This window comes from Pleurodeles waltl, chromosome 12 (genome assembly GCF_031143425.1).
Source record: "Pleurodeles waltl isolate 20211129_DDA chromosome 12, aPleWal1.hap1.20221129, whole genome shotgun sequence".
NCBI lineage: Eukaryota > Metazoa > Chordata > Amphibia > Caudata > Salamandridae > Pleurodeles > Pleurodeles waltl.
In genome coordinates, this window is record NC_090451.1 from 629,521,886 (window position 1) to 629,540,918 (window position 19,033).

General features: G+C 41.9%; 1 long non-coding RNA gene across 1 annotated transcript in view; it reads left to right on the plus strand.

The window, feature by feature from the left end:
- The first annotated feature begins 996 nt into the window (after positions 1–996).
- LOC138267646 (uncharacterized) overlaps positions 997–19,033 on the plus strand; it is a 198,931-nt gene continuing 180,894 nt past the window's right edge. The window contains exons 1-2 of the long non-coding RNA XR_011199836.1: positions 997–1,096; positions 5,983–6,104. This is a non-coding gene — a long non-coding RNA (uncharacterized lncRNA). The remainder of the gene's footprint in view (positions 1,097–5,982; positions 6,105–19,033) is intronic.

Here is a 19,033-nt window from a genome sequence, read left to right on the forward strand (position 1 = left end):
CCACATTTTGCACATGAGATGTGACATTTCGACTTAAATGGCGTTGTTTTTTCAAAAGCTATTTGTAACTGTTTTTTAAAAACTGTTAAAAAAAACTATCAACTTCGTGGTGTTTGCAGAGCTTTGCTTTTAGTTAAGGCAAGGAGTTTATAACATTGGTGTTTGCTTTGGCACTAATTTTTAATGTTGATGTTCTCCTACGTACATCAATCACCTGTTCGGCTATTAATAATAATATTTTTATTGCTAAAAGACCAGTTGTTTCCACCCACCTTCTCCAAGCAATAGCCTTAAATGGTTTTCTATATTTCACATGAATTACATCATTCCAGGAATTGCAGATTTTTTTTTTTTTTTTTTATACCACTAATATGTAAACACATTTAGTGGAGACTATTAGCCCAATAACGGCATCTCAAGGTTGGTCAAGCAGAATCCGGACTTAGAATTGAAATGCTATACAACATACCCTTTACTGCTCCTAAGAGAGCCTTCCTGTATCACAGACTGAGAAGGATAATTATGCTGTAAAACAATAAGGCTAGTAATTTCTTTACATCCTTAATCAGAAAACCTCTTTGGGAAACGTGAGACGCCTACATGTTAATTAACAAGTTGTTTTCTTTTCTCAAAATATCTTGGTCCTTTTTTAGTGAACATATCCGCGTTACCATGGCAGCCCGTGGGTCTGAAGAAGGTTGCAGGGGTGTGTTTGTGTGAGAGAGAGAGAGAGAGAGAGAGAGAGAGCGCGAGGCGCGCGCACTGTCTGTCACGTGACCTGCTGCAGTCGCGCGCTTAGCAGCACAGCCAGAGCCCAGAAGTACAGTAAGCAGCGTCCGGAAAAAAACTGATTGCAGCCATTACGTTACGTGCTTAGGGCCACGTGAAATATCCTAGCCAATAGAGTTGCTTCTATCAAAACAGACGGCACTGTTCCTGTTTCAGCGTACGCGATAGAGCCTGACGGAGTCTCTGCAGAGCAGCGCGGGGAGAGGCGCCTTGTCACGTGCGGTGTTCGGTGAGGACCTTTCAATTACAGAAAGCTCTGTTCGTCAGTGAGTAACTCAGTGGTTGCACTGTCGAATATTTTAACCAGGTAAACACTTGATAATAACATACTTATTTTTAAAAAGCAGTTTATATTAATAACAACAATGACCATTTTTGTTTACCACAGCACGTTGACTAAATTTGTTGCGTCATAACACATGGACATACATGTTTCTTGGTATTTAATATCAATCCCATTTAAAATAGTGTCACGTGACTGGACTCGAGATCCCGACTACATTACGACTGCGTTTTATGTAAAAAAAAATATCCAGTTTATTCTGTACCTGAAATAATATTTTTTTTGCTTGCACTGAAGTTTTAAAAGTAAGGCTTCACACATGAGCCAGTGCGAAATGGCCTTATTCTCAGTTTTTATAAATTATTTTATAAGGAATGAGGATTAAATAGCACACTTAATTAATCCAAATAGACTGAAATATGGACTCTAAAGTAAAAACTTCCCCCTAAAGGTGACAGACCTGTATTTTATAAGCAACCTAACCTAGAGATATTCTACTATTAATTTACTTTAAAGAAGGGCTTCTACCCAACAAAATGCCCCCTGCACAGTCAGTGCTGTAAAGTTTGTGAGTAATTTTCTGTTTTTAAGAGTGCAGGTATTATACAAGATTAATTATGAATATTTTGGTGCATACCCCGTTAGAAAGCACCCAATTCTTCAATCCATACATAGGACAAATAAACAGTGTTAGGCAAAATTGGGTAATATATGGAAAAGAGTGTTTCTAATATCACTCAACTACATTTATCATAGAAGTCTGAGATCTTTGTTAAGAGTCCTTGAAGCTTTGCCAAGCTGCCACTCATCGAGCCACTTCTGCTATTCTTAGTTCATGGAATAAAGACTAGTAACTAACTAGAAAGAAAAATACTTTCTGTGGAAGATGATATATCATAGCTGATGCATATGTTATTTATACTGCATTTGTGTAAACAATAGACTACACTAGAATCTTTCTTGTGAAAATAAATATTACCTGTGATTAGGGAGAAGTGTAAGGCCAGTCACCACGTTTATTATTCTAAACAACATTGCTTACTTCCTTGATTAGCACTTCAAGTACTCTTAAATCCAGGGCACAAAGTACTGAGAGACAATAATATGTTAAGTTACTTTAATTTACACTGTGCATCAGCAGTTTAGACCTGGGCCATCCAAATCTCCCCATTTCCAACTGAAATTCAGAGGAGCACAAATGATGCACCTACTCCCTTCTGTAAACCAATCTTAGACTATTATATTCATCAAATCACTTCCATTAACAATAACCATTACCTCATTCTTCACCTATTTTTTTCACTCTATGCAACTCATTCAACTCTTTGAAGCACCTGCTGCTGCCCACAAGCCCCAAATAATATACCAGAACCAAGAGTAACAGCCATTAACATTACAAATACGAAAATCTCCAGAAAACCTAGGCAAAAGAGTGCACATGCTTCCACCACATGGGACAGATGATAAAAACCACATTAATCAATCGGACTCACAAGCAAAATGCCACCTTGTCTAATCACAAACAGCAAATACCTCTTCAAAGGGACCTGTAAGTAAATTGCAAGCCACTACGCTGACTCCAGCACTAGCGTGCCAACACAGTCAAAGAGGAAACCTCAACAGTGTAGGGTAACACACAGAGCTATAATAAAATTTACTGTGGTGACTTGGACACATAGAACACCTCAGAATCATTGTGGCATTGTGCCCTTATAGGACACCATATGTACAGCGTGGCTTCATGATTAAATCAAAATAAAAAATCAGTGGGACACAATTCACAAAGAAAACATCTAGCATGCAGTCTGCCCACTTGCATATTGAAATCTAGTAGTTAATACAAAATGTGGAGAGATGCCTTATAGAAAACCAAGTAGTCAGAGTTTCAACATTTTCAAATACACCCCCGATTTATTTAGCAGTCTGCTCAAATAGAAGACCTATTGTTTAGTGTAACAGTATGCTCAAATGAGCCACTGGTGTTTAGAATGGCAGCATGTTAAAATAGAACAACTAGCTTTACGTGTGGCAACAAGTTCAAATGCAACACCTAATATTCAGTACACAAGTAGTAAGTAGTGTGATAACAGGCTCGATATTTCAGTGATGCTGCATGCTTAAATTGAACAACCATCCAGTGTGATAGCAGACCAAACCACAACACCCGTTGTTTACCAGTGTTCAGTGTACCAGCACAATCAGAACACACAATATTTAGTTTTGTATCCTGTTCAAAACATAACACCACAGATTCAAAATGTCAAAATACCGAAAAAAAACGTTTAATACTCAGCTTGGAAAGTGAGCAAATAGAACATCCTAGGTTTACTCACACACCACACTGACACACCTACAATCTGGTGTATCAGCATCCTTCAGCGCTATGTCCCAGGTGGAGTGGAGTGACATGCTGAAATTGAACCCATATAATAAGTGAGGTAATAAATTTGCTCAAATAGAACCCAATATTCATTGTGGAAACATACTCATATAAAACACCACAAATGTATTGTATCAACATGCCCAGCTCATAGTTGGTAAGGCATTACATCCAAACAGTGGCCAGTGTGGTAGTTGTTGAACTAGAACACCAAATATATACACCATCATGCTCATACAGTAAATTTAATATTTAGAGTTGAAACATGATCAAACAGATCTCCTGAATATTTACGGTGGCAGCATGGTCAAGTACAACATCAAAGCGGTCAAAATTGTCATGAGGGATACAATTGCTCTTAATACCTGCATAGGTTATATAAAAGTAGAAGTTTCATAATACTTTACTTTTGTATTTAGTCATTGGTAAACTTCCATTGATGGCATTTTAAAACATTAATTGATGTTGGTCTCTGCATCTGAAACCTTCACTACCACGGTATTCAATTTTTACTGCGTTTTAGGCAAAAAAATTGTCTGATTCACTGTTATATATTTTTTTAAAAGAAAAATACATAAGAGATCTTCTTTTGAGTGTCTCCTTAAGATTTCTCTTCGTGAACATAAGGTCAGAAACTATGGAGCACAGGGATTTAAAAATAAGGAAAATATTGCTTGTATAACCTTAACTACCTGCAAATGTGCACATGCGATTGTACTACAATGTTATTTTCATAATAGTGCATTTCTCAATTGCATGCAGCTCTCAGCACAATAAAAACCTACAAATATTGAAATGTGAGTAAACGTATCCCTAATGAGTGTGGTTAAATGCCTCAGTGTAAAAAGTATAGTTACTATGATATCAGCAGCCCAGTTTATATTGTTTTTGTAGAGATGCCTTTAGCTTGCTACTGATGGGCATGTCTGCTTTATTCTGAATCCTATGTGGTTGCTCAAATTCAGAACATCTTCCAACTAGCTCTCAGAGAATCAGAAACCGATTTAAGTCCATTCATTACTTATTTAATGAATCAGTTATTGAAAAGGTGCCTTCCATAGATTTTGCTGGTATATTCATTCTTTGGTAAGCTACCCAGGTCAAAATATTGCAAATATATTGAATATCACCTGGGATAATATTTTCTACTATAGTAGATAGGTATTTTTTTTGTTAGACATTCATATTGTTTATTATTAAAATAACATAAAATGATAATGTAGCTATGAATCAAGTGCTGCGACCTAGCTTTCAGTAACTGATTGCCTTTGCTACACAATCTCAGTAAGAAATCTATCCACCAATCATTTAATCTGTAGAATATTGGTTGCAAATTCTTAAAATTGCCCAGCAGATAGGATGTCCTCCCTGTCACGAAAAATGCAGCCATGAGGTGGAAATAACATGAGTCTGAATTGCAACTTTGTAATTACGCACAAATTAATTTAATTAATCATTTCCATCCCTGGTTAGAGCAAACACATTCTCAATTATTATATGCAGCCTTTGTTGGGTAGTTTCACCCATCATCAAGGCATGGACAGAAACTTCTGCAATCATATTTTTAGTGAGAAATGCCAACTTTGTATATAAAATGATTCTAGTCGTAATGTGTGATTGATAAGCTAATCTAAATGCGATTTTGCTTTAAATGTCAGTTGGTAAGCAGAAGAAAAACGTCTCTGAGAAATATTCAGCAGTCAGAACTTTCCCATACACATAATTCCATTAAGGGGTTTTGGTGCTGTGTTTGTCATTTTGCACTGGGGGGGCCAGCTAGATATAGTTTACTGTATAATGTGGTTGCCCACTCTCTGCTGTAGGGGTAAGCCACTTCAGTCTTGGCAGAAGGAAGAGTTGGCATCTTCCCACATGGCTTCTTTGTTTCTGTCTGCCTCATCCCTGTAAGATGCTCCACTTGAGCTGGTAGGCTTCCCTGTGAGGTGGAATGAATGTGGTTTGTGGTGTCTATTAGCTGCAGAGCCCAGAACAGTATATGACCAGACCTGAGCACAGAAGGTCAGGTCTGTAGTGTCTCATGATTAGGGCTCCAGTTTAATTGGTATTTAATTTTCAACATTTCCATATGTATTTATTCATATATATTTTCTGCACATTTGTTGTATTTATACTTTTTTATTTTGAGTTCAATGTATAAATAAAGCTGCAATAGGTATTTTTCCACATTTATTTAACTGATAAATATATACTCGCATTTGAATGTCCAAAATGTTTCAGCAGTATACAGTGCAATAGTGTTACCTGAAAACACTTGCATTGTAGAATAGCATAAATAACTGTAGATCTGCACTTCATTAAGATTAATTAGGAAAGCCATTGTCTTTTTTCCTATCCCCTACTTTCACTCTGTACACCTTCAGGCCTGACACTCATGATTGACAGTATAAGCAGTCATCCAAAATGGCCTGTTTTCCATATGTTTCTGTATTTATCCATAAAAATCAGTAAAAACTAGGAACCCTACTCACAATAAACAGCAGTTAAACATTATTTTTGTTTTTCATAAAAGGATCATCTAGCAATTCTTTTGTAGACCTCAACATGCTACCAAAGACCATCAACCCAGATGACCCTTTAGAATCAATATTGTGATTGATAGGTGATGCCGGATTGGTTAAAGAAGATCGGATGGTATGTTTATTTTCCTCATTTTAGGGGATGTGTTTATCAGACTGTATTTTTTTATTTTAGGTTCTTGCTTTGTAAAATGCTCAACACCATTCTCCACTGGCCTCACCGTGCTTAGGGGACTGCCGGGCTTTAGGAAAGTTATTTTCCTAACCTGGAGTTTTAGAGCCAGGTGATCCATCAGATTAGATTGGGTCATTCCAAGAGCATCTATCTTAAAATATGTCCATAAAACACGACAAAGCCTTAAAGCAACAGAATTCTGAAAATCAAGTGAAGGTAGCATTCCAATCTTAGGCACCAGACCGGTTGGTCTTAGGTGACTAACTGACGAGGAATCTCTTGACGCATTCTACTTCTTAAAACACACACATTATAGATACTGCCAGACCTTCTCCTTAAATACCAACATGCAAATTGAGTTTTTGTTAATCAGTTTGTGATTGGAATGCCTCTTGATTTCTGAGTTTAGCCATCCATAATCTAGCAGTATGGTGTAATCTAATGAGTGCAGTCTTATTCTTGCTTCCGCATTGGAACAGATTCCTGTTGAACAGTTTATCTCCCCTACACCTTGATTTTCCTCTATGAAGGGAATATATCCTCATACTAGAACATTGAAATATTTTGTATTTAGGTGCTTAGAATTTGAAAAAAACATGGCTTTTGCTAATCCTCTGGTTACAGGGTAAAAATATTCGGTAGAGAGTGACAACGAAATGCCTGCACTGATATTAATAGGGTTTCATATTGCTCTAACTCATTCAGTACAAAAGTGTACACTATGACTTGGATTTCTGGAACGTTACCTCTTTCTTATAATTTATTAATTTGGAAAACAGAACTCCTGGACACGCTCAAAAGAATGAAATTGCATTGACTGCCACACCCCAAACAACCATGATATCAATATAGGTATATTACAATTTGTCATATTTTCAACTCAACGGAAATGATAACCTACATACAGTGAGGAAAAAAGGCTCATGGAAGCTGGCGGTCAAATCAAATGTTTTAAAATCACAAAACTAGCCATGGCACAACAAAGGCCTGTACAGCAGTGGGAGGATACAGGATGTTACCAGATGACTCAAGTGCAGTTGGCATATATGTATCCCATATTTTCCACTATATAATTCAATAACACTGCATATATTTTCAATTAGAGATGCAGGGAGAATAAGTGTTTTACCAGGATTCTCCAATTTTTCATTCAGGTTCCGGAAAAGGGATTAGATTCAAAGTCTCCCAGTTCTATTGTCAGTATCTTTGACCACCTTTCCTCAAAACTGTTTATATACCAGTTATTTTATGCTTTTAGTGTTAAGAGATGTATTGTGTTTGTCACATAGCTCTACATCTATTTTTGCTCCTTGCTCATTCTTGGTATTACCCATACCATAGTTTTGCAGTTTTAATTTCAAAGTAATGCATGCATGCAGGATTACATAAATATTTTAAAATAACACAAGTAACCATCCTACACTTCTCAGACTAGATCACACAAAATAAGGTATAGGTTGAATTTTTAAATAAAGCCTAGCCAGTGCCATTATGGCTAAATATTTTCAGTCACTATTCATGCATTGCTGCTTTCTTTAGGATTGTTATACACATTGTACTGCATTTCTCGATTATCGCACCATACACAACTGATGAAGGTGCAGCATCAAACACCCCAAAAAAAAAAAACTGCATTCCCAAATATGTTTCCTTTGGCTGGTATTGAGAGAACTGATAGTGCACATTGTTTTCCCAAAGAAGAAGTAAGAGAGTGGTGTTCGACTTATATCTCCAAGTGATATAAGCTTTGGAGATTGCCAGAATAATCACAATGTTAACAGTACTTAATTCAGTTTAAGTCTATTTACACATTACGTTATCTGGATATTATGATATAAAAGAATGGCTCTGGTTCTTTTGATCCTGTGGCAGACCTCCCAGTATCGCTCAAGTGTATTTACCAGATTCAGTACTCTCCTTACCAACAGACTGCAAAAAAACCACATCAGTGCGCGTCATGAATTAGCAAAAATATGGAGGCAAATGACACGCCAATGTGTTAAAGGTACTAAATATGTCCGATAGGGGTGGGATTATGGCTGCAGTTGTGACCACTTCTGGCCAATTTCAGAGGCTATTAATTGATAGATCTAACAATAGGGACACTTAACATACATTTTAACATTGAACTTGGAGTAATTAGTTAAATATACTCATATATAAATTTGAAAAACAGTACTCAATTTGAAAATGACATAAAATAGAGTTCCTTTATTTTATGTAGTTTTTTTTTCGTCCTCGGACTTAAAATGTCTGACAACTAGAAAGGGGATACTATACTTTTCTCTGGAGTTATTGAAATTTGTCACTACTTTGTGAAGATTCCTAATAGCTCCTGCTTCAGTTCTAGTTCTACATCGCCTCCCCTTAACAAGGTGACATTTTGAACTATCATACTGTTGTTTATTGAAGCTTTAAGGACCATAGCATAGGGTGCTCACTTTGTATTTTTTCGTGCTAAAATGAATTAGGGCAATGAAAGTTTGTTCACAACAAACCTGTCAAGCTTATATAACGCTCTAAGTCTAGAAGTATTTTTCCCACAGCAACTAAAAAGTTTTTTACTGGGTGATAACGCATAAGCTTTTAAAGTCACAAATGTCTTCATGGGAACTGGGACAAGTTATAATTAAAAAGTATGATGTAATTATTAATTGGTACATGGATATGATTAGACTCATGTATGAAAATATATAAATAACCGTAAAACATCTGTGACATCAATAAATGAAATGGGTGATCTTTTCCCAAGGGCAGAGACAAAGATCATGAATTATTATGATCATTCAGCAACATACGATGTGCATATAAGTAAAATATTATTTGTATTTCAAATTGAATCATATGCAACACAGTGTCCTTTTTAAGATGCTGATATCTTGGGTGTGTTTGTGCATTCAGTCAGATGAATGTATAATCTTACAATCTACCCTAAGAAAACAGATGCAAAAGATGACACTAGGAATAGACCAAGATAATACAGTTGATTAGTTGAGAAATTTAGGGAAGGGCCTTGGTCATTCGGTAGCAAAACAGCATCAGAGAAGTGTTCATTGTGGATATTACAGTTTCAAATCCTAGCATCATTCGCCATTTTGGAGTAATGAAATAAATACCACTGAGATGAGTAGTAGAAACACCTGTTACGTCAGCATTAGAAATCAAAAGATCTGAAATGATGTATACAAAACATTATGATTTAGTTCCAAATCAGTGACTACTGCAAACTATCAAGCCCCACATCTTATACTTTTTTAGTTCGTATATAGGTTATTGGGCTGGCAGCCTTCAGAAGATTTCAGTGTGTAAACTGGAGGTTCGGGTTTCAAAATAGATTGCCACCCTCCAGGCGCTGGAAGTACAAGTTATTTTGATCTGGGTAATAGTAAGCTCTACCATTGTAATGCCAAGAAACAGTTCTCTTTCATGACACATTCTCTATTAATGGTCACTTTGATTATTAACAGTGATCGCTGAGCACATGTTCGTTTCAAGAAAAGACACATTCTGGGAGTTGGATATTCAGCTGTGGTCTTCTGTAAGTACTGAAGAAGGACAGAGCCGTTTTGAAACACTTTGCTCAATTTACTTTATACAGCATACATAAGCAAACTAGCATGGGAGATTCGGATGCACATGTGGTTAGTTTGATCACTAGGTAGAAGATGTGATATACTCCTTACGAGTTTACTGCTGAGGCAGGATATCTGAATCCTAGATTTCCCAAAGTAGCAAGTGGTGGTCTGGTAAAATAACATTATCTCACTGCCTCTATCCCTAATTTCTGAGTAATGGAAATGCTTGGTAGAGAGCAAACCGAGTATTATGCTCTTTCTTTGACTGGGCATATAATATTAACTATTTACACACATGAGGTGTCCTGCACTTTGTGAGCACGGGATTAATGTTCCATAACCAGGCAGTTAAACTTGGTTAGCTAGCTTAAAATGGGACGTTACCATCAGTTCACTAGACGCCACTGTTAAAAGCTTTTTGGCATCAGGATTCCAAAATAGAAAGTTGGAGTGGGTGCACGAACATAAGCTACTTTGTACTACTATGTAACTGAGCCGGTTTTTTTTCTTCCAAAAACTGAAATCCGAACGTAGTGCTCATTAGTAAAAAAAAAAAAACATAGCATTATGGCTCGCCCTTGTGGCCAAACCGGTCATTAAAGGATGCGGTTGAGTCCTGTATAAGTGACATGGCCTTTAACGGTAGCCCAATGCAGGGGAAACCACTGAGGGTTGGACAGAGAGAGCGGGGGAGAAAGGCAACACTTGAACCCTTCGGCGGGATGTCTGTACAAGCCGTTATAGACCTCTGCCACTATTTTATATTTTGTGGAACTCACAAAACTCCAGTGTTACAGTAAGCAGAACAAAAAAGGCATGGCCTGCAATGGGCTCCTGAAGCTTCTAGATAAGAGTTAATGGATCCTCCTATGCATTCTCCTTACTCCCGCGAAGGAAATTAGAGTGGTGTTGCTTTAGAACACACATAAGTGTTTCTTTTGTACAAACACACACAAGTGTAACACTTTCGTGATTAAGCAGACGTAACATAATTAAAGTTAAGCCAACAGACGTGACATCGGAAGAGTCAGTCCATTTTAGAATGTGCCAGAACAGGAAGTACACACCCCCAGCAGTGTTCGCACTGCCCAGCCGGTGAGCCACAGTTGCTGTAATATCAGCAGAGGCCGGGGAGGGGATATATAATCGCACCGATAGTGGCGGCTCCGCACAGTGGGTATCAGAGTGCCACCCTCACCCCTCTGACTCGTTGGTATATTCTGTCAGCGGCTGCATTCATGGCCTGCTTCCTTAGAATCGGTCGGGCTGGTTCAGGCATAGGTAAAAAAAAATAGGGGTGGAGCGAAGTTGTGGGTGAAGTAAAGGAGGCTCCTATACAGTCTCTTCAAACAGAAAGCTAGTGTTCTACAAACATGTATTCAGTCATTACATTGGTGAATTAAAAAAACTGTCACTCTGGAAGCAGGGGTGCCCCAAGTATGCCCAGGTGGGGCGAATCGGTGCCAGGTTTTCGGGACAGGAATGCGATAACTCTACATGAAAGCCATCTAACTTGAAAAAAAATTCAGAATCGGTCATTCTAGTGACAATAGCCCTAACAATAATAATAGTATGTATAATTAAAAAAATATAATAACTTAAGAATAACGAGCTCCAGGTAAGCAGTGGCTGCAGAGCGCTGCTCTGAGCAATGCAGCAATTAAAAGTTTTAAAACAGAATATACACATATTACTGGTGCAAGTGAATTCGGTATAACCTAATCGGGAAAGTATGTATGTACAGAAAATATTCCAGTCTTCTCACAACTGAAAAATACCACCTCGTAACGTTGGGAGGTGTGAGATGAGACGGTTTGGTGGTGCAAAGGAGGATCACTGCTGGAGAGTCTCAGAAAATTGGTCAATACAAACAAACTGGGGTACATTTAATCAACAGAAACTAACCTGTTCAGACACACGAATTAACGCACGCAGAGAAAATCCGAGAAATGTGTCACTGAAAACGTCTGTAGCTCCTATCCCTTCCCGGTCTGTGCTGCAAAACAAAAGATAAACATGGACTAGTTAAGTAACCTCCTGAGCAACTCAAATCTCCACAGTGCTCCATCGCTAAAAAATACATTAGTCAATGAAGAATTATACTTGAGTTATTATTTTCGATTTTTTTAATTAATATTTGGGGCCGGCAATAATGGATCCGTTTGCCTCCCTAGCACGTGCGTTTGTATCCTGGAGCTACAATATCAAGCAGGCACTTGCGAACATAGTTCAGCTATCTTACTTGGTGTACACAGACATGCCGATCGTCTGAGGCAGTAGCAGACTGCCCATGGTAGCGCCATGTACCCCGAATATTCGCCCTGGATGCAACGACAACCCCGAAAACCGCCAATCACGGAAAATACTGGTATGATGTGCGCCTTTGCGGTCCAGGGGCCTGCCCGTAACTCATAGGAGGCGCTGCTGTCGTGTAAAACGGGATCAGTGGTTCTTGGCGATCCCACTTAGCGCCTCAAACCCCAATGAAAACACCCAAACGTCAACAGTGCAATGGCCTTCCTATTTATGGACTCGTGGCCAAGGTAGTCTGTAAACATTCCTTGTACTGTTGGTGTGAACAAACAAAACAACTTATCTTTTGTTCTTTGTAGCTGAGTGAGTCGTCCGGCACGAGTCGGCTTCATTGGCGCCCACGGGCTGGTTTTAGGCGCACTGCCGCTCACGCCCAGCAGCGCCCGGGCACAGAAAGCACTTTTGTGGGGGGGCCTGCAGTCTGGGGTGGAGAGGGCTGCGAGGAGGGGGCGGGCAGTGGGCTGCCCGCAGACACCTAGAGGTCATGGGAACAGACACAATTACTGTCTGGGCACGCTTGGGGTCTGAATAGGAGTTTGATTGATGGAGCAATTGAATATACATCGGGTCTCACGATTTAAGAAGAGCCGCGGCGTGCAGAGTGCACGGGGCCCAGGATGAGAAAGCCCATGGTGGAAACTGGAGGACTGTAGAGGGGGCCTAAACCAGCAGGGACAGCAAGGCCCAGTGTGCTGTGTGCGGAAAGCGAGGGACAGACCTGCCTGTCTGAACTTCTGCCCGTTTCCCTATTAACATATGTAGACATCTACAGATAGACATACAAGTGCAAACACGTATACGTAGTTAGAAACAAAGTTCGATTTCTGAATGTAACACACACACACATAGCTGTTAGCCTAATTCGTGGGTGCATTTGTGTATAATTACACACATTTGCGCGCATACACATTTAATAATATATACATTTGCGCGCACGCAAGTACACGTCATATTTCTCATACCACAAAGTCACCAAATGTGGCTGTGTGTTTTTTTTTATGTTTGTTTACGTCGACTTGCACAGCAGGTTTTTTTCATCCTATGCACGTGTTCAACATTTCGGTAAGACTATACATAATTTTGCTGCGACCCTTCCATCAAACTTAGTCTCAACGCTTATCAGCAACATCCAGGAGGAAATCTCGACGGAGAGGCTCAGTGGCTGAGGGAGGGAGTGAGATGGAGTGGTGCAAAGGATGAGGGGGGTAAAAGGGTGAGAAATATAAATTATGCACAGAAAAAAGCAGAAGTGCCGGGTACGCCGTGGCACTTCGCTGAGCATTTTTCTATGTAGAAAACCCGGATCCATGTTATTTGCAGGTGGGGTATCACTTGGTCATAATAGTAAACTGAGATCGAGCAGGGTGCTTAGGGTTCACAGCACACTGTCACCAGTAGCGTGCTCACCACCGAGAGGCTGCAGGCCCCATCCAAAGCAGGCCACTGGAGGAGCCTTGGTCTCCCATGCCCTGCATCGCCATACAGGGTTCAGGCCCACTCTAAGCTGTCTAGTGATTTCTGGAATCGGACCCGTTGTGTGAAGAATGGTGAATTAAAGCGTCTCGATCATCCCCAGAGACCGCAAGGCTCACCGAGGGTCCGTGAGCGGCCTTGTGACAGCCTTCTGCATGCCCACTCTGAATCTCAGAATATGTATTCTGCGCGTGACAGCAGGACACATAATTTTTAAAGAGTCCATCATATAAGTCCCCGAGCTTTTATTACTTAGCATAAATGCACCTTTAGAACAAACGGTCTATTTACAAAATCTAATGCCAACTGTAATTTATTTCTGTCAGATTGATACTGCGCAAAAATGCATCTGGAATTAATATACACAATATGACGTGACATGGGTGAAATAGTATTTGTTTATTTGCTCTTTGATACCACGAATAAACTTTTTCTCTTTTATGCTGGCCTACAAAAGCTACAATAGTTTTTTTGTCTTAAATAACATTTACGGCCACAAATCAATGGTACAGTTTGTAGCACTGTGCAGAAAATAGAGCACTTTAAAAAAATGGACCCAGGCAAGAAAAATAAAACCGCATCTCTCTCTTCTGGTAGAGCGTTTTTGCAGGCATACCTCCTTTTTGTAGTGGCATTTGCGCCACATGCAATAGGGTGCCGCGGACAGCTCCGTTCCAAGGATGAAAACGTAGCTTGCGTTGTTGTATGATTGATTCAGAATTAAATGTATTCAAAATACAAATACGCGTTCAAAAAAGGCAGAACACAGCTGTTTTCTCCGAGTCTAAATTGTGTGGGAATTCCAAACGCATAACTGAGAAATTGCCTTTTATTATATCATGACCTAATCAGTGCAACATCCCCCTTTTATTAATATTTAACGACGACACCCTCCCCCCAACACACACCTCAGCTCACCTAATGGAGACGAAGGAATACTGCCCCAAACACCTTTCTTAGCTATGTAAATCCTGACCTGGTGATGAGTGGCTAGGGGCTTTTACCCCTAACCGTATGTGGGTCTCATTGGGGGCATAAGGGTATCGCGCTCGAGGTTAGGGGGTCATGTGATCGCATAGTCCTCACAAAACGGGCAAGACCATTTCCCTCTATGGGTTCCTGTAAACACAGCTCAGATCCGTTCTTCGCAGCCTGGCAGGCCCCGGCAGCCCCCACAGGTCCGACGCAGTCCCCTCAAAGGGAAAGACGGCAGCATGCAAGCATCTGGTACCCAGGGAAAAAACAGGGCGGATTTCCAAATGGATTCCTCGAGAACTGCCGAAGATCCGGGTCTTTGCGAGGGCCACTCCATCCTTTAGGTCCCGTGGAGAAACAGTGTGGCCCAGAAGACCCTCACTCTCCCCGGCCCCCCACCCCTGAAGCAGGCCCGGGCTCAGAGGCAGGCACTCACCGCGCTTGGCTGTCCGCTGAGGTCCTCGGCGTTCCTGGCAGGAGGAGAGATGCTGGCCGTGTGAGCGGCGTCTCTTCCCTCTCCTCCCTCTTGTGGATGCTGGCTGCAGCTCAGGGTGACGTCGCATCCTCTCGTCCATTCAGCATCCCACTCCACCCCCTTCCTCGACGAGTCCTCCTCTCCTTCCCTCGCTCTTCCACAGCCCTCCTCTGCTCCCCGCCCCTCCACCCCTCTCCTACATTGCAGCAGGAGCGAGGTCACCTCACCCAGCACCTAGGGATGGAAATAAAGCAGATTACAATGGCAAAAGGGGTTAACAAGAAATCAGTAAAGTTCTCGGGCCCAGTGGACTTTGGGGGCCCAACCTTCCCAGTTCGTTAACCATATATCCATTCAACCCCGTCTGTGCCCCCCCTCCCCCCTCCCCGAGGGGCTCAAAAGTGAAGGGCAGTGCCCCACTGGATTCTCTGTTTGGGTTGGAGCTGGATCTCGGTACCCAGAAGTGGGCAGGGGAAGGAGAGTCGGAGGGGATTATTAGCCGAGGGGGTGGTTAACAGAGATGGAAGTGCGGCATTGGGGAGCCCGGGGAGGAGGCAGTATTCCAGGCACCTTAACCGGTGTAGTGCATGCGCTGTGCTTTTTCCCCAAAGACCAAGGATCTTCCAATCCGCCGGGATACATTTGAATGGTGAGAGTTCGAGGGAGAGTCGGGCGGCGGGTCGTGGACAGTGATTTTCTTATGTCAATGGCAAGAGACTAAAAGTCTGGGAAAGACACCGAGGGGAGCGGTGGTTGTGGTGGAACCGTAGGGACGGGGGTTCCCATTAGCACAATAATAGTGACACCCACAGCCAGAATCCCCGAAAAACACAATGAAGTGGTGATTGCGGCGATAAAGTCTAAATGTGACCAAACATGCCAAAGTGATTCTTAAATTTTCCTTGAAACTTGTCTCCTCAATATCAGGATTCCAAAATTCGGGTCCATTTGTTTGGGCCTGACTGCATCTGGTTTTGTGTCTGGGTTGCAGAGGAGGAGGAGGGGTCCTCCTGTTAGGCAGAGGGGGTCTAATGGCCCGTAGAAAATGCAGAAAGAATCCCCCCTTTCTCTTCGCATGCATGGGAACTCTAGGCGCCCTGAACTTGACAGGCAGACTGCTGCATGCTGATGAGGCCCTCTCAAGTTCATTGTCAGGGGCCCGCCAGACAGCACACCGGGCCCACCCCACCCTGTCGCTGCTCCCCTACACACTTGGCTGATGGGGTCTCAACAGCCCCGTGGGGCCGGCAGAATGTCTTGTTAGGCGTAGATTTCCAGGAACTCTGAACTTGAAACGTGGGCACTTGGATTTCAAATGCTTTTTGGGAAATTCTTGAACACCTCGTCTACACTGTCGTCTTAGTAAGAAGACATGCAATTTATTTCCAAATTATGTTCTAAAATGGTGGCATATTTCCTGAATTATTATCAACCTGTCTGCGGTGAGTCCTACAGACTTCGCTGGATTTTTCCCCACTCTCATCGAAGCAGCAGCAAACAAGTTTGCCACACCCACCCACCTCTCCTTATATATGTCACCTGTCAGAAGTAAGACCATTCGTGCACTGTCCAACCGTGGATTTACCACGTACTTTCCCGCGTGCCCACTGAAGCATAGTTCTTTTGCTCCTTGGTACCCTCCGTTTCCCCCCCCGGGTGCGACTCTGTTTGCTTTATCACACGCCAAGCAACAACAATTTCGCTTTCTGTCTTCCAGCCTCCGCCCTGGCATACATTTTTTTCCCATTCCACTCCTTGATTACGTCTGCCTGGGTGGGTCTGAAATAAAGACGCTTTGAGAGAAAATTGCCCATGCCCTCCTCCCTTGTCCCCTAGTTGTATGTTTTTTCCTCGTTTTTTTTTCTTCTTACCAACTCTAATAAACTGAGCCTCCTTGTCTGACAGGGCCGCAGTCTGAAACGTGTTCTGAAAACCAAAGCTCCCGGGGCTTTTGTTCCCCTAAATCCTCTGCCATTGTGGGGACGCCATGGGAGCCGCTCGGAGCACGCCTTCCCGGGCACCACGTGAGCCAGCCTTTTCTCCCCCTTCCGAAAAAGAACTGCTCATTAGCAGGGAGGAAGCGAGGGGGGGCATAATGATAATTAAAAAGAGCCACCCCCTGATTGCCCCTGCTCCCCCCAACTAAAAAAAAACTGCTCACAGCCTGGTGAGGTGGTTTTCCGAATGCCACCCCATCCTTAAATACAGAATGCTAATTTCGTTTAAAAATGGATTTCATAAAAGTCCTCATTTTTTATTTATTTATTTTTCAAATTTAAATCGCTCGGCGTGCACAGTCCAGAGGAAGGGTGTCTGGTTTTGTTTTCCTGGCTTTTCGCCCCTCACCTACCTTGTGATGGAGGCCGAAGCTGCTCACGAGTATGGGCTGTGTTCAAGGGCTCCAGTAAGGTGTTTGTGGCAACCTCTCCACCAGCCCTGCTGCCTCTTTCTGACTAACCTGCTCCCTCGCCTCCCCCTCGCTGGGGGTTGACGCTAGTCGGAAGGAACCAGACCCACCAGGAGAAATGGAGGCGTCGTCCACGACGGGGTGCTGGTGTGGACGAGGCACCTCTGCACGCAGCGCACACGTGAAGTAACCGCAGCACATATGCAAATTGTGGCCGTTGATTGCAGTGGGGTGCCTGTTGGAGTTTTTTAGAGAACCGTCGAGTAATATGCGAGCCCCTCCTCTCTCGGACTATATGTATTTATAGAGATGCAGCTCAGGCAGCCGAGCACAGCGGAAGTGGCAGGCATCGGGGCTCATTAGCATACATGCAAATCTGAGAGGCTGCACACAAATAACAGGCCGGCAGCGCAGCACAGGCAGGAAGCACACGAGCCACTGAAGGTGCGGCGTCCTCGACGAAGCCTCGTAAATTAAGCACCAAGAGAAACGTAAAGGAGATATCCGTGGACATATTGTAAGCGATATTATTGTACAACTGCCTCTATCTAAGTAAAACAAAAGGCCTTCATTTATAGAACAAGGACGCAGTTATCGATGAATTATGAGTGGAATAAAAAGGTCCAAAATAGGCCCTGGTGCCAGGTCTGGTGGTTTCAGCCCACAGATGACGGCGGCACCGGCTCCTTCCACCTCCCACAAAGCAATGAAATATTTTTAAAGTTAGTATTTTATTCGGTGTCAGAGGGAAAGAGATTCACACCCGAACAAGGAAGCATTGCGCAATTTAAGCAGATTCGGGAAGCAAGCGCTGCGTTTCTTGGGAGCCCCTCACGCCATTTAGCAGGGCTGATGTGTGACTAGAGTGCCCTGTGTCACTGATCCATGCCCATTTTCCTGGCGAATGTCAGGGCTTTTTATGGAAACGAGCAGTGCTGTTATTTTCGGGTTCTTATAGATAGCACGTGCTTCCTCCCTGGCACGGTTAGCCGAGAAGCTTCATACACTGAGAGTTTGCCCTCTCCTGCCACCCATCATCTTTGGCCAAAGTTGTCCTCAATTTGCGATGTTTCCAGTGCGTGTTATTCATGTACTGAAAGGTTGGAAAAGGTGTGTTTAGTGTACATTTGTAGATAGATAGATAGATAGATAGATAGATAGATAGATAGATAGATAGATAGATAGATAGATAGATGTAGGCAGAGGGACCGAAGAGCGAAATGGCGGACACGGCAGATTTCGGATGATATGGCTGGTAAAGATTCAGTAGACAGAAGGAGCCATATGGGTAAACAGGCGGACATCAAATAGATACATTCGAATATATCAATAGTAGTAATACACATGGATGTGTATGTAGTTATATATTTGGTAAGAACATATTCCCTGTAAACGTGTGTGTAGCCTTGTTGATACGGGTAAATCTGTATGGCTAGCTACCTTGCGTCAGGTGTATTTGTACATATGTAAATTTGCAATCAAGTGCACAAAAACACTATCACTATCCCTACATTTTAGACAGTGCTATAAGATTCTGAATATGAGATTTTACATGGATGTAAGGAAAGGATATGTGTGTACGTTTAGGATGTATGTAAAAGTATATGTGTTGATGAACTATATACATATAAACATACACAAATATACTTAT